Source organism: Protopterus annectens, chromosome 3.part0 (assembly GCF_019279795.1).
Source record: "Protopterus annectens isolate FY-2018-M chromosome 3.part0, PAN1.0, whole genome shotgun sequence".
NCBI lineage: Eukaryota > Metazoa > Chordata > Ceratodontiformes > Protopteridae > Protopterus > Protopterus annectens.
Window position 1 is genome coordinate 1,965,007,531 of NC_056731.1, and position 16,767 is coordinate 1,965,024,297.

General features: G+C 45.1%; 1 protein-coding gene across 1 annotated transcript in view; it reads left to right on the forward strand.

Annotated features, from left to right (window-relative positions):
- Positions 1 to 16,767, forward strand: part of SEC22C (SEC22 homolog C, vesicle trafficking protein) — a 717,172-nt gene that overhangs the window by 280,077 nt on the left and 420,328 nt on the right. The gene's annotated exons all lie outside the window — the stretch shown is intronic.

Below are 16,767 nucleotides of genomic sequence, written 5' to 3' on the forward strand. Positions count from 1 at the left end.
ATCTTTTTTAGGAATCAGCAAGGAGGTAAAAAAATGTGGTTCTGAAAATCGCAAAGTCCTACCCAGAAATCTTCTTCAGATAGACCTCCCCGAGTCAGGAGAGAAGACAGTTTCAATTGACATTACCCAAGAGGCAGAAGTGGACTGCAAAATCTAGCATTTCGTGGACCTTTTTCTGAGAATTCCTTCCAGTGCTCCTGAAATGTTGCCCGACTGTTGCACTCTGGAGGCATTTGTGAGGTGCCTGTCCTTACATCTTCAAATATAGTGGGCCATCACTGTAGGTACTTGGGTAGTAATGATAGTAACCAAAGTATACTTAATATCGTTTCTAACAATGCTTCAAGCAAGCACAAGGATTCCCTTAGTATTACCCAGTTAGTTGGTATCCACAACAGCAGAAGTAAACAAACAGTTGGAAAAAAGTCTTCCAGCAGGTCCCACTGGACCAGATAGGATCTGGTGTCTACTCAAGGTTCTTTTGGTCCCAAAGAAGCCAGGGGATCTTAGGCCAATATTGGACCTAAGCCATTTAAACCAGTGCACAAAGAAGACAATTTCAGATGGTCACTGTTCAGTATGTTTTGCCTCTACTCAAAAAAGACCTCTGGATGTGCTCTGTTGATCTCCAGGATACCTGTTACCATGTAAGGATACACAGACGCTCCAGAAGATTTCTTCAATTTTGTCTGGGATCCATTCAGAGCTCTGCCCTTTTGACTCACCACAATGACCCCAGTGTTTATGAAATGCATGGTAGCAATAATAGCCGATCTTGGGCTGTAAGTGTTTGACTGGCTGCTCACCACTCCTACGAAGGATCTGCTGATTCTGCAGAGGGACATTTTAATCCAAATTCTTCACTGTCTGGGAATTACAGTGAACAGACAGAAGAGCAAATTGCTCGTGACTCAAAATTTGCAATTTATTGGATGACTGTTAAACACCACAACTCAGAGAGCCACCCTCCCTTTCCACAGGATTCATTCAGTCTGACAGATAGCATCACAACCCGTCCCCTATAGATTTATTGTGTAAAATTATGCTTTGGCAGATTTTAACAGATGCCTCAACAGAACCTGGATTGAATGACTACATAACTATCAAACCCATGTTACAGAGGTACATTTAGCGACTGCATAGTAATACTACTTATTGAAGTGTAGTATTAATAATATTAATACACATTATACCTAGAGTTGATATTTTTTTTAGATACACACAAGTATATGTCTAACTATATCTTCTTAATTTATATATGACTGTATTTTTATTGTTTACTTTTAGTTATTTTGAATAGTTTGTGTATCAAGCTGACACAAGTTTCTCTCACTAATATCAAACAAGATAGACAAGATTATTATTATAATGATAATTACGGTAATTAACATAATGACTACAAGTATTATTGATTTTTAACTTCATTGCTAAGTACTGTAAAAAGCATAATTTTACACAATAAGTCTATTTATATATGAGTTAATATAATGCATATATATTTGTTTTGTTGCACAAGTAGTGAATAGTATGTGGTGTATAGAATATTAGGTACAGCATATTATGCTGAGTGCTTTTTACAAGTCAAGTTTATTGCTTATGTAAAAATATTGGTGTATATATTTTTAAATGAAGGAATTCAGTAATTCTGGCACCTAATGTTGTATATAAGTGGCTGATTGATTAATTTAAAATATTCTGAGGAAGTCCACATTATAGTGGATGAAAGCACTAAATCTGAAGCATTTGTTTTATTTTTTATTAAATTAGTGGTATTACAGCTTCTTGGCTTCATATTTCTTCTAAGGTATCCAGCATCTTTAGCGTTTACTTGCTATACAATTTAGCAGTAGTTACCATGGACACTTCCCTTTTAGGGTAGGAGAGGGAATTACAAGGGGAAGATGGTTCAAAGTCCATGGATATCCTTAGAGACCAATCTCCACATCTATATTCTGGAAGTGAAATCAGTCCTTTTGGTGTTGCATGTGTTTCAAGACTTCTCCAGTGGGTGTGATTGCAACCCAGACAGATATGTTAGTGGTCTGGTACATCTACACACAGCTGTTAACAAGATCTTACCCACTGTTTTGAGAGGCCATGTGAGTTTGGCAATGGGTGACCTTCCCATCACTTTATGGTGACAATGCACATCCCAGGGACTTCCAGTGTACTAGCAGACAAATTGTGCAGGTGTAGGACTAGAAGACAAAAAGGACAGATTGAGCAGGCATAGGTCTAGAAGACGAAAAAAGAACTAGTATCCAGTTCTGGGTGGAGGGTTTAGGTATATCTGATTCTGATTGTTGGCAAAAGATACCCGTTGTTAAAATAATACTAATAATGCAGACTGTGAATATGTGAGGTATTGCCAGCTATGCCAGAAGAAGTAGGGCAGTGGATGTGTAACATATGCCAGCATAGATAGTTGGAGTTTTGTAAAGAATTATATGTTTGTGTATCAAACTGATTTATACAGGTGCTTGTGTTGAAAATGTATTTGTAAAGTTGCTTGTGTTAAAAACAAAAAGTACCAACAGTGGGTCCTGCTGGGCAGAAAAACAATACATGTACATGTATGTCAGACTGTACTATTGTAACTGATTGAATTAATATATTGTAACAGAGGATACTGGAATAGAAGAGGGTAATCTCAGTCCAGCTAACTTTGAAAAATAGTTTGTAATTAAATTACCTGGTAGGCCATAAAGATTGTATCGTACAGTTCTAATTGCATCCACAGACAAAATATCTATAAAAACAAGAACTAGGAATCCTGCTGTATTGTCCTTAGCAGTGAACCAGAAAGAGTGGAAGTGTTGAAATGGTTTTATGGCTTCCAGGTGCTATAACACATCTTAGCAAAGTTCTGTGTGTAAGATAACGCATATGTGCGAGATCCTGGCAGCCAGTAGTACATGGGGGTAGTATGGGAATCAGAAGTCAGATGACCAGATGTATGTGATGTCATTCTGTAATCCAGGACTGGAATGATGTTTTAATACTAGAAGATTCAGAAGTCTCAGGGCAGTCTGTTTTTGAAATCTGACATAGAAGGTTTACTCACCGACTTCATCCTTCCTTGCTTTAGTAAGTAATCTGGGAATAGTAATTCTTAGGATCACTCAGGAAACTATAGTGAGATTAGTTAAGTACTGCTTTTCTGTATCTGTGTGAATCTGTTCATATGTGTTATTTTAATATTTCCTGTGATTGAAACTTTGGTATTTATTGTAAAATCTTGAAACTTTGGTATTTATTGTAAATAGATTTTATTATTTTTGTGTTCTTTTATTAATTATTATTATCAAATATATTTAAACTTTTTATTGTGGCTGGTCCTTTAGAGAATATTTTAACCTTTGAGAATACTTATATTTATGGTGACACTGTGACCACTCCTGGAAGCCTTGCTGGAATTGGTCAAACACTACCATTTGTATTAGTATTAATTTCAGTCAGTGTAATTGGGTACCCTTGTAAGAGACTTAAAGTAGCTGGCTTTGGAGTGTCTGGTGGCAGTAAATACCTTATAGTCTGCACAAAGCGTAGCAGAGCAAATAAATCTGCACCAGCCTTTCCCAGGTGTGTGTGTGTGTGTGTGTGTGTGTGTGTGTGTGTGTGTGTGTGTGTATGCAAATCAAATCTCAAAGTGTGTGTATGGCAGCTACTTGGAGCAGGGACACAGAGCACTGATTTCACAGAGAGGGTGTTGGAGGACTTGGCTTAGACACAGCTGAGGACTCAACTCTACAGCTGTGCCAGTGGGGAGTCTTATTGAGGGTCTAGGGAGAGAGAGAGGGGGAGGGAAACCAAGACCACGGACGGAGTGTATTCCCTGTCTGCTGTTAAGGGAAATTGTGCTTGATGCAGAGAGCTGCACCTGAAATACTGTGCGTCTCTATCTTTGTTCCAAGTAAACATCCCTCACTGGTATCAGTGGTGAGGATTTAGGCTCCTTGATTACTGGCCTAGAGGAGGGACCTCAAAAAGACTGATAAATCTAATACTGAATCTTGCCAACAGACTCAAGTTGTTAAAATAAGAAGCTGACAGGGAAAAGCCTATAGATAAAACTGTACTAAGGAATGTAGATGTAGAAACTTAGGAAGAAATGGATGAATCTTACCGGAAGAGAAAATGGGGAACTTGAACAAGTATTAAGGTTCTCCATGCTACATCAAACCCAAGAGCCAATTAGAAATAGAAGCAGGACTCTTATGGTTAAAGAAAGTAAGCAACTAGTGAAGAGGTGAACGAGAAACTGCCATTTCTCCTGGTGAAAGAAAATTATTTTCAAGAGTTACATTCATACCTCTCAACCTCTTAGTGCAAGAAATCTGATCAATGCCTAAAATGATGGGGGGACAAAGGCCCCAAAATAGGGACATATTTTAAATATTGCTCTTATCAATGTAGAAAGTTGCTAGAATAACATGCTTTGTGTTGGAATACATTTTCTGAAGGATGTGGTCTGCAACTCAAATGTGTGTTATTTAATTACTTCATCTCTAGTGATTTGCCAGAAAACCACACATTTTATGATGTACAGATCAAAAATGTGAGGTAAACGTCTGGATATTCTGCAAGTTTGGACAGTTGAGATGTATGGTTACACTTTATAGAGGGTGAACTTAAATGGAGGGAAAAAAATCTGGACCTATGTTTATACAAGAAGAGTACACAAACTCTTCACTTTAAAATACTGATGAAAATATTGACTATTGATAGAGAAAGAGAGCGAGACTTACTATAAAATGAGCAGTAATTTTTGTTTTAATTGATAAAAATATACCTCGGCAGTAGCTCTCCTGGCAGAAAGATTGTAGCCCATAACTGTCTAGATGAGCTTGGACCCCTCTGGCTCTTTAACTTCAGGATCCAGTACCGACCTGGCCACAGTCATTTCAACTTTGGCAGCCTGTCTGGTGGGACTAGAACTGGTGTTTGTGTATTGTGAGAGGTCATTTGATATAGTGACCGCTGACCCAAGGAAGAACACTGATGATTGCAGAAAAGGGTGGTGTGTCAGAGAAATTGAAGGAGGCAGGCAGAGTATCTCCATAGCAATTAATAAGTAGCAGTTGTCTCTACAGCATTATAAGGGCAACCGCCGGTTAAACGAGGAGATTCCTGACCTCTAGAAAGGATTATAGAGGGGAATCTTGAAGAGTTGCTAGTTCCTTGAAGTCCATTAGATATCCCTAAACCTGATAGGAATAGTAGCTGTTATGAACTACCTCTTCTTGTATTCAGGAGAAATAAATAGAGTTAATTTGCTTGTGTCATAAAGAATAAAGACTGGTAGAAGTTAACTACTGATGCTTTGACTACCCAAAGCTTGGGAGAAACTTTATAACAGAAGTACTGATCTTAGGTTTGTTGAAAAGAAGCCAATGAGCTGTGAAAAGAGACTGGGTATGGTTTGCATTTTATAATAAGCACTTGCTGAAACAGACTTTGCGCCTGTTTCTTTTTTTCCCTGTTAAGCCTACTTTGCTAAGACAACACTCTTTTTCATGTTACCCATGTAAATAAACCTTAACTTGAACTGAAATATGGTTTCCAGAGAGATTGTGTATCGTATGTACTAATCTGTATGTTGACTGGCAGTTATGTCAACCTTTTTCTTTGGCAGGAAGTATCAAAAACTGCACATGTGCTCAGTTGTGTTTTAGTTGACTGCTGTGATGAGAATGTGTTTAGGATTTATGTTCACAGGAAATTAACTTGTATTGGTGTTGAGGCTGGGAATTCACTTCCTGTGCAGTGCTTGAGTATGCAACAGCTGGATCTGAAGTAGGGACTTCATTTGTCAGCAACCTGTGGGTCTTGGATCCGATATCGGATCCGAGCCGGCAACTTGTTTCATAGCTAATGGATCCGAGCTCCTAGCTCCTCCCCTCACTCATAATCCCCTGCCAACTCTCCATGACCCCAGATCTAGTTTGCCGCACTTGTGGATGGCTGGATTTTTTGAGCTCTTAGCGAAATTGTCAGTTAAGTGTTTTTTTTTTCAACTTTTTTCTATCTTTAACTTTAAAAGTGTGTAAGAGTCAGGTTCCCTGTATTTTATATTTTTTTATATAGTTTATTCCCTCCCTTTGCTGGTCGTTAGTGAGTGTGTTTGTGTTTTGGGGCCTGTGTATTTGTGTAGTACTTTTTTTTCCCTCAAGTATGGCTGAGGCCCCAAAAGCCATTTTTTTCAAAATGTACCGAGTGTGACCATAAGCTCTCCCCGGCTGATGGCCACACTCGGTGTGTTCGGTGCCTTGGGGTTGAACACCTCTCCTCAGGCTGTACCATTTGTGCAGCATTCAACCCCAGGGCACTGAAAGAGCGGAGGTTGAAGCTGGTCCTGGCGGGACTTTTGCCCCCAGACTCGGCTCCGGCCTCCGCTGTTCCCGTGGCACTACCACAGGCTGTGGTTATTGCCACTCCTGCCCCCTTCCTCCGGCCGGGACTCAAACTCCTGCTAAAGCGCTGGAGGACAAGGAGGCTAGGAGGGAGAAACGGAGGGAGAAGCACCACAAGCGGCGGGCCGAGGCCTCCGCTTCGGCCCCGCCAGCTAAGCGGGCTTCTCCCTCCACAGCTTCTAGGTCTCCTCCTCCTCGGCTCCGATCTCCTTGCTTCTCCCCAGGACCCAAGGAGGAGGAGGCCCGATCTCCATCAAGGTGGCATTCCAGGCTTGCCTCGGTGGCCTCATCGAGATCAACTTTCAGTATGTCAGATGCAGACTTGGACCGGATGATGCGAAGGTTCATCCAGGCCCAGCTGCAGATGGGAGTGCTCTTGCCCCCCCCCCTTCGGGGGGGGGGGGGCTCGACACATTTTTTTGCTCCAATTGCTCCTTCTCTGACCCGCTACCCGGGTTTGGAACGTTCGGAGCCGAGCAGCGTCGGAGCTGGGGGTGGGTCGGCGCCGACAGTACTTGGTACTTCGGATCCGACCCTGCCCTCGAGTCTGTTGGATCCGACCTCTCGGAGCCGTGGGCCAAGCTTCGGATCCGAGGGATTCAGTGTGCCTTCGGCTCCGTTCAGGTCGGAGCACACTGGTCCTTCGGATCCGATGGTCTCGGCGTCGGCTCCAATCCCTTCATCGGATCCGAGTGGGAGTCAGCTCTTGGAACCCAGGGAGAGCGGTTCCCCCTCGGCATTCGATGTAGTGGAGAGGGCTCTGTTGGGAGCATCCGGACCCCCGGCCCTTGCCTCGGCTTCACCATGCACTCCCTCTCTGCTGGGCCAGGCTTCCATCACCCGGCCACATGGACAGCCTGCTTCGATGTCCAAGGTTGTTCCATTGGAACAGGATGTTGCTGGCGAGACCTCCTCGGACAGTCCCCCCAAGGAAGTGCCTCGCAAGCACAAGTGCAAGAGGAGGCACATGGACTCCCCTGAGTCCTTAACTGAGGACACGGACTTGGATGAAGGGGAAGGCTCCCCAAGATCACCCCCTGAGGATGTCTCCTTTGGAGACATCATGGAAATGCTTAGGATCAGAGGTGGGTGGTCTGCCCCCAAGGCTTCCTCCGATGAGTCCGTGTTTCTGGAGGCATTCGAAGCAGGCCCGTCTACTTCTTGGGTGTCCCCTCCGGCCGACCCCCTCGTGGACCTTATTACCACCAGGGCGTGGAAGGACCCAGACACCATGGAGCCAGTCCCAAAACGCCCGGACAGGATACTGAGCCCCCCGCAGACCAGTCGCACTGGAGCAAGGGTCCCCCAGTAGATGCCATGTTGACGGCAGCAGCCACGAAGAGGGAGCTAGCTCAGGAGAGGCCCTCAGTCCATCCACCGAGCATGGAGTCTCGCTCAATGGATCGCTTAGGGAAGTGAGTTTTTAGTTCAGCGACCTTTTTGGTAAGGTCTCTGAACTATATGGCACACGTCATCAGGATGCAGCGGGATCTTATCAAAGAATACGCTGCCCCCCCCCCCGAGTCCATGTCGGCGGAGGGCAAACAGTTGTACTCCACCCGAATGGCCACTCTTAGATCTATTTCAAATACCTCTATGTGGCTATTGTCCCACGCCACCGAGGGAGCCGCTAGAGCTAGCGGAGCGGGCCTAGTCATGAGACGTCAGGCCTGGCTCCGTCATTCTGACTTTGTGGAGCCTTTTAAAGCGTCCTTTGCGAACGCCCCTTTCGATGGTTCTGCCCTGTTTGGCAAAACGGTTCGCGAGACACTAGTCCAGAGCGAGAAGGACGGGAAGACGTCTGCCATCGGAGTCCGCTTCTCTGCTCCCCATCGGTCCTTTTCGAAGAACCAAAAGGGTCAGAAGAAGATGTGGTTCCGGACATCGCAACACTCCCAACCCGCTCCGGACAACCAGTCCTTCCATGGCAGAGGAGGACAGGGAGGACGCTGCCCCAGGGGCAGAGGGGCTCCGAGGGGCCCACGCAGCAGCCCTGAAGGGTTGCCCGGCTGCTCCTCTCTGGCGGCAGTCGGGGGGGCGCTTCTCGGAGCACCTAGCGGCATGTGAGTCCATCACGACAGACCGCTGGGTGCTTCGAATTATATCCAGAAGGTACAAAATTCCATTACTTCATGTCCCCAAATTCAAGAACCTCCCCAATGTACCACCCGATCAGAGGGAGGCTGCAGCCGCAGAGATTCAGTAGCTGCTAGAAAAAAGAGCCATCCAGCCAGTCCTCCAAGACCAGCTCGGGTTAGGGTTCTACTCCAGGTTCTTTTTGGTGCCAAAAAAGACAGGGGACTCAAGACCATTTCTAGACCTGTCCCGTTTGAACCTGTCGGTAACCAAGGAAAAATTCCGAATGGTCACTCTGCAATCTATTCTCCCCCTTCTAAGGGAGAATGATTGGATGTGCTCTATAGACCTCAAGGATGCGTACTACCACATTCTAATGGACAGACGATCCAGGAGGTTTCTCCGCTTCCGGCTGGGAGCCAGTCACTACCAGTTCAGGGTCCTTCCCTTTGGCCTCATCACAGCCCCTAGGGTGTTCACCAAGGTGTTAGCAGTGATAGCGGCCCACCTGAGACTCCAGGGAATGCAGGTCTTCCCGTACCTGGACGACTGGCTCCTGACCTCCCCAACAAGGCATCTACTTTGCTCAGCCAGCAATTTCTTTCTCTGCCTAGCCCCCCAATTAGGCATCACCAGCAATGCTGACAAATCTTTTCTGGCCCCGATGCAAGTCATAGAATTTATAGGAGCCAGAATAGACACCAGAGATTTATGAGCCTTCCTGACGTTGGAACGACTACAGAATTTGCAACTTCATGTGCGGGCCATCCTCCAGTCAGAAGCAGCACCGGCGGAATTGGTCCTGAGGGCGCTGGGCTCCATGGCGGCAGCGATAACGCTCCTTCCATACACCTGTCTGAACATGAGGGTACTGCAGTGGACCCTTCTAGTACAATGGTCCTTTCTGTCCTTTCCTCTCCATCACCCCATCGCTATCAGCACGGCTTGCAGGAGGGCCCTATTATGGTGGCTTCATGCTCTGGATCTCCATATGGGTCGACCCTTCTGCACCTCTCACCCTCTCGCCACGGTGACCACGGACGCCTCCTGCCTCGGGTGGGGGGGGCATTATTCAGGCAGGACCATCCAAGGCACGTGGAATGATACAGAGACCTCCCTGCATATCAACGTTCTGGAGAGGAGAGCGGTGCTGTACGTGTTGCAAGCACTTCAGAATCTCCTCCCCGTAGGAACTATTGCAATTAAGTCGGACAACATGTCCGTTGTCTAGTACATCAACAAACAGGGAGGAACCAGGTCTTACCCTCTATGCCGCAAATCCATGAGAGTGTGGGAATGGGCGATTTCCACCAACCACTTTCTGATTGCAACGCACATTCCGGGGCGGGCCAACATCCTAGCGGACAAACTCAGCCGCACCCTTCTTACCCCTTACGAGTGGTCTCTCAACCCACTAGTAGCGAAGCAGATATTCGCAATATGGGGACAACCCTGCTGTGATCTTTTTGCCTCTCCCTCAAACACCAAATGCGACAATTTCTTCGCTCTGATTCCCCTTCCAGGGGAAACTCCAAGAGATGCTCTGGTGCATGCTTTACCGCCTTTCTACTTTATGCCTATCCTCCTCTACCCCTGATGCTGCAGCTCTTACAGAAAGCCTCGCGGTTGGGGAGCAGGATGATCCTCATTGCCCCATTCTGGCCTCAGCAAATTTGGTTCCCTTACTTGTGGTCTCACCTAGTGAATCCCCCCTGGATTCTGGATCCCAGTCCGGATCTGATCTCCCATCCATCGGGCTTGCCGACCCCAAATGTGGACAGTCTGAAGCTGACAGCTTGGTTGCTCCAGTTCCACTCCTAGTTAGGACTCCCGGTATCTCTTCACCAGTCAAAGCCAGCCTCGTGGCAGCGCATAAACCTTCCACCAGGAAAATGTACCACAGTAAATGGAAACGTTTCTCCGTCTGGGTGGAGCATCATAATCTAGATCCCTTTACGGCTCCTCTTCCATCCATACTAGACTTCCTAACCGGACTTTTTCAGGAAGGCGCTAGTTGCTCAGCTGTCAAAGTACAATTGGCTGCCATCTCCCATTACCATGTGGGACATGACACAGGGCCCTTGTTGTCGGCCAAATTGTGTAAAACCTTTCTCAAGGGCACCTTTTTGCTCAGACCCCCTATAAAAGAAGCCGTACCCCCTTGGGATCTTTCACTAGTTCTTCAAGCCCTGACTGCTCCACCATTTGAACCTGCCGCTTCAGTGGATCTCAAATACTTGTCCTGGAAAACAGCATTCCTTGTAGCCATTACTTCGGCGAAAAGAGTTTCGGAGCTTCAAGCTTTTTCTGTGAAACCTCCTTACTTGATCTTTCATCCGGACAGAGTGTACCTCAGGACCAATCCCTCCTTCCTTCCAAAAATAGCATCAGAAACCAATATAAATCAATCCATAAATCTACCGGTCTTCTTTCCTAAATATCAGAATAAAGGAGAGTACAAGCTGCATTCATTAGATGTTCATAGGCAGCTGCATTTTTATACTCATAGAACCGCAGGTCACAGGCAATCTGACCAGCTGTTCATTTCCTTTGCCAAATTTAATTTGGGGAAAGCAGTATCAGAAATCTCCTTGTCATGCTGGATTTCCCAATGTATTCTTTTAGCGTACCAAGCTTCTGGCAGACCTGCACCTGAAGGAGTTCGCGCACATTCCACTCGTTCCTTCTCTACTTCTGCGGCCTTCAAATCTAGAGTTCCGTTGGATGATATTTGTTCGGCAGCCACTTGGGCCTCATCTCATACCTTTATTAACCACTACAAACTGGACATAATTTCTAGAGGGAGAGCATCCCTTGGCTCTGCGGTGCTCCACAATATCCTTCCATGATTGCCACCCAAGATTCAGGTAGCGGGGGACTCTGTCCCACAGGTTGCTGACAAATGAAGTCCCTACTTCAGATTAAGAAGTTATGTACTCACCATAATGTTCCATCTGAGTAGGTGGCTTCATTTGTCTGCAACCATCCCCCCTCCTTCCCCCTGGCCTTCAAAATGGGTCTATGTGAGTTGTTTTATTGGAATACCCTTTTTGGGTATCTATAGAGGGGCAAACTTGATCTGAGGTCATGGAGGGTTGGCAGGGGATTATGGGTGAGGGGAGGAGCTAGGAGCTCAGATCCATTAGCTATGAAACAAGTTGCCGGCTCGGATCTGATATCGGATCCAAGACCCACAGGTTGCAGACAAATGAAGCCACCTACTCAGATGGAACGTTATGGTGAGTACATAACTTCTTATTTTGAAGGTTTTGAAGTTTTCTTTATTGGCGGTGTTAAGGTTTTGAAGTTTTCTTTATTGGCAGTGTTTGTGCGACTAGAGTTGTTTTTACATATATATATATATATATATATTGTTTGGAGGTGCAGGAAGCATGCTCCCCACATGGGTGGCAGGGCAGGGGGGGGGGGGCATGGCATTTTCCTTAGTTGCATTTGGTCCTGTTTGTTTTTACTGTGGGGCTGATGTTGTGAGTGTGGGTATTTTGAGTGTCTAACTTTTTTTTTTTTTTAGGATTTAGGTGAGGCATGGTATTAGTCATGTGTGATTTTTTTTGTCTCTCTTCTCTCTCTCTCTCTCTCTATATATATATATATATATATATATATATATATATATGTGTGTGTGTGTGTGTGTGTGTGTGTGTATATATATATATATATATATATGTGTGTGTGTGTGTGTGTTTGTGTGTACTCTCTGAGTGCATGAGTGTGAAATAAAAGTGCACAAACTCACTTATGTAACAGTGCCAGAGATGAGCCAGCACTTAAATATTTTTAACGAAAACAAAAATGCTTTCTACCTGACAGCAAGCCCAGATTTTTGCCCTTCAGATTTATCAATTCTGTGAGACTATTCTGCTTGTTTTAAATAATGGCATATTAGTCACATGTCTTCCTAAACAATGAATATCTATTTTTTTTTCTTTTTCAAATCAAACTTGTACAATAAAAAAATACAATAAGCCAACTATACATTCCAGTCCATTAGTAAGAAATAATATGCATCAAAGGCTGAACATGAAGTATAACTAAAGTTAATGCAAGTATATTATTGTTGTAGGAACCTTAACAGGACCAAAAAATGTTCTTCCTCAATGAATTTATTGTCCTTAACCCTGTCAGTCCTAATGAAGAAGAAATGTGCAGTGGGATACACCTTACTGCGGTTAAACACAGTATTTCTCTTAATCAGTTACCAGATAAACAAGAAAAAAAAATCTTGGATGATAAATTTGAGGGCTTTGTTCAAACCCGGTCTAAATGAAAAACTGTAATTTACAGAGAGACAGTTGTTCTTAGATTTAGCCACTAAGTGGAACCATATAGTTGCATTGGCTTTCATTATATAATATGTTCAGTCCTTGTTAAATATTGATGTTATGTTGTCATATCTCGCCTTCATTCTTACAATGATGGTTTCGGAGCCAATTATTGACTCTGACTCTGCCGAATACACAGCTGAAAGACTCAAACTTGGCTCATGGCAAGTAGGTATCCCATAATGCAGTGGTGTAATACCTCAGATCTCGTTTGTCGCTTTACGAGGTTGGATGCCCTCATCCTGGCTGTGGCTAAGTTGGGAAAATTTTTCTTCATATTTCCTTTTAGAACCTGTAATTCTTTTCTATATTATAGTAGATGTGTTTTTCTTGCATTGTAGTTACATAGTTAGCTTTCGAATTTAGTAATATCTAAATTGTTATAGCTTTATTGCGTTTGGTGCTGCCTTTGGCCGTCGTTTCTTAGGCCTTACTGTATCCCCTGTAGTGGTTGTTGTGTCTTGTCATAGATAAGTAGTAGCTTGTTTAAGTTAGAGAGCTCTTCACCCATTTTAGTTAGAAGGCTTGTAGTTAGTTTTTTCTGGGAAATAGGGCCATTTGAATTAGAGGCCCTATTTTATTCCCTTGTTGTCTGTCTCCTTAGTGTTTCCTGTAGTAGCTATAGATCAGTTTAGTTTAGTAAGTTAAATTTCTTGTTGTTATAGTGTGGTCTTCTTATCTTTATCATGCCCAAAAATCCAAAGGGGGGGGGGGGGGCATAAGCCTTCAGACTTCAAAAAATGCCAGAAGTGTTCACAAAAAATGTCTTATCACAGACGGTCATGTCATATGTGTGTATTGCCTTGGAGCTGTTCATTTACAAGAGGATTATGCATTTTGTCATTCCTTCAGTGCCAGGATTTTTACAAGAAAGGAGAAACAAATTGATCCTTAAAGGGCTCTTAAAGCCAACTTTTGAGGAAGCTGTCCACAGTTTTTCTTACTCTTCTTCTTCTCCTTCTTCTAGGACAAACCCCAAAAGAGACAATCACCTGCTACATCGGCTCAGTCGGAGCCACCAGTCAAGTTACCAAAAATTTCTAAGGCCACTACCTCCTTGGCTCCACAGTCCTCGGAGCTGTCAGAGATTATACTGATGAACAAGCCTGGTTCTTCGGTTCCAAAGTCTTCTGAGCCACAAGATGCCTCTTCTCAGAGCCAGTCCATGGATATTTCACCAGTTTCCCCGATACTGAGATCTCCCATTTTGCACAGGTCTTGTTCTCCATCCCTATCCTCCAGGTCCACCAAGAGCTTATCTGATGATGACATGGAACGGGTGGTGTGCAGACTTTTGAAGTCGCCGGCACTAACTAAATTATTTTTGGCTCTGACCCATTTGATCCCAGAGCCTACTATACCAATTGTACCCACTATTGTTCCTCCTCTGAGCCACGCTGGACCTTCAGAGCTGGAGTGCTTAGTACCACTTACTGTGGATCTGTCGATTTCAAGACCCCCTTCGGTGTTCACGGAGCCGACTTTTGCACTGACACTCTCAGTGCCATCTGGAGAGTCTGGGAGCCAGGGGTCCCTGATCGGCCCGGGGGGGGGGGGGGATTCTCAGCCCCGATCATCTTTGATGCCGAGCCTGCCCCTCAGGGCATTGGCCTGGGTTGGCTCGGCTCCTGCATCAGCCTTGGGTCAAATCTCGCTGTTTCTGGTGCCTTCCTCTGTCTCCTTGGAGATGAGGGAGTCTTTGGAGCCAGTGGGATCTGCCTTTGAGCTGATGAGGAGTGTGTTGTCTACCCATACAGCTCCACATAAGGATACCAGCACTTGTGCCCCTAAGGCATCGGCTACTGTCTCGGCACCACCCATTCCGCAGGACAGCAGAGATCCAGAGTCTCGGGATCTCCCATTGGGTGAACCCCTCTCCTCCGAGGCCTCCCCAGAATATCCTTCTGAGGAGGCACCTTGGAAGAGAACTTGCAAGAGGAAGCACGTAGACTCTCCAAATGAGTCCATCACTTCAGACACTGACCTCGAGGAGTCAGAAGGGTCCCCATGGTTGTCCTCTGATGATATCTCATTTGCAGATATTCTAGTTATCCTGAAGCAGAGAGGTGGCTGCCAGGCCACCACCCCTTCTGATGAGGAGTCAGTGTACCTGAAGGCTTTTGGATCTCAACCTTTAGCCTCCTGGGTGTCTCCGCCTTTCGATAAGCTAATGGACCTGGTTAGTCGAAAGGCGTGGGAGTCACCCGACACAATGGAACCAGTCCCTCGGAGGCCAAACAAATTTTATCAGCTCCTTCGGGAAAATATTTCTTCACTAAGAGGGTACCTGTAGATGCTATGGTGGTGGCAGCAGCCACCAAGAAGGAACTTTCAGAGACATCCTTGTCTGTTCATCCTCTGAATAAAGACTCTCGAACGATGAACGGATATGGGAAGCATGTCTTTTCGTCAGTGAAGTTTACACTCCGATCACTGAACTACCTAACTCACTTTATAAGGCTACAAAGTGATCTCCTGAAAGAGCTAGGCGATACTCTACAAGGTACATTAGCTGCGGGGGTGAATGAGAAGGTCTCCCCCCAACTATCCACCTTAAATTCCATCTTCAATTCCTCCATGAGGCTGATATTCTACGGAGCTGATGGAGCGAGCAGGGCAGCAGGTTCCCGAGTTTCCCTTACGAAACACTCCTGGATGTACTTGTGCAATTTTGCGGAGCCCTTTAAGTCTACTTTCACTAAGGCCCCTTTTGATGGTTCCACGCTCTTTGGACACAAAGTAAAAGACTCTTTCACCCGATGCGAGCAAGAAGGAAAAACTCTTTTGCCATTGGAGTATGTTTTTCCGTACCTTCAAGACCTTATCCTAAACATCAGAAGAGTGGGAAAATGTGGTTCAAAAGATCCCAGAGAGTTTTCCAGGATGCATGGGGTGATTCTTCCCCAGGGCGGAGGGGGAGGTAACAAAGGTATATGCCGTCCCATAGGCAGAGGGGGCCCGCAGAACCAGGGTGACCGTGATTCCTTTCGCGGATGCCCTTATCAGTGTTCCTGAAAGGAGGCCCGACAGCTCTACTCTAGAGGCAGTCAGGGGACGTTTATCTATGTACCCAGAAGCCTGGCAAAACTATCACAAGAGACTAATGGGTACTAAGAATAATACCCAAAGGATCTTCCATTCCCTTCCCAATCCTGTTCCAAAGACCAGGACAATCTCAGATGTTTCACTCAATCTAAGGGAGCAAGCAACTATAGAGATTCAAAGGTTGCTGCACAAAAGAGTCATCCAAGAAGTCCCCGCAGACTAGGATTCGGAACTTACTCATGATTCTTTTTGGTGCCAAAAAGAACAGGGGACGGGAGACCCATATTAGACCTAAGCAAATTAAATGAATCTGTCAAGAAGTCAAAGTTCAGAATGGTGACACTGCAGTCTATACTTCCCTTTTTAGAGAAAGGCGATTGGATGTGCTCGATAGACCTTCAAGATGCTTACTACCACATAAAAATGGACAGGACATCGAGAAGTTACTTATGCTTCCGGCTTGGAGCCAGTCATTATCAGTTCTGAGCACTTCCCTTTGGTCTCACTACAGCCCTCAGAGTGTTCACCAAATGCATGGCAGTAGTCATGGCTCACATGAGGCGTCTAGGATTCCGAGTGTTTCCCTATCTAGACAGCTGTCTCCTATCTGCCACCACCAAGCATCTACTCCAAGGGATCTGACTTTGGACGTTTGTGCTCAGTTGGGTATTGCAGTCAACTTTCAAAAATCTGTCTTGTTGCCCTGTCAACATATTGCATTTATAGGCACAGATCTAGACACCGCTTCTATGGTAGCACGTCTTCCAACAGACAGAGTTGCTGCACTCAGACAGCAGATACTTGATCTTCTTCCCAAAACCAAGGTGAAAGCAAAGATAATTCTAAGATTATTAGGGACAATGGCTTCCACAATAACACTGGTTCCTCTT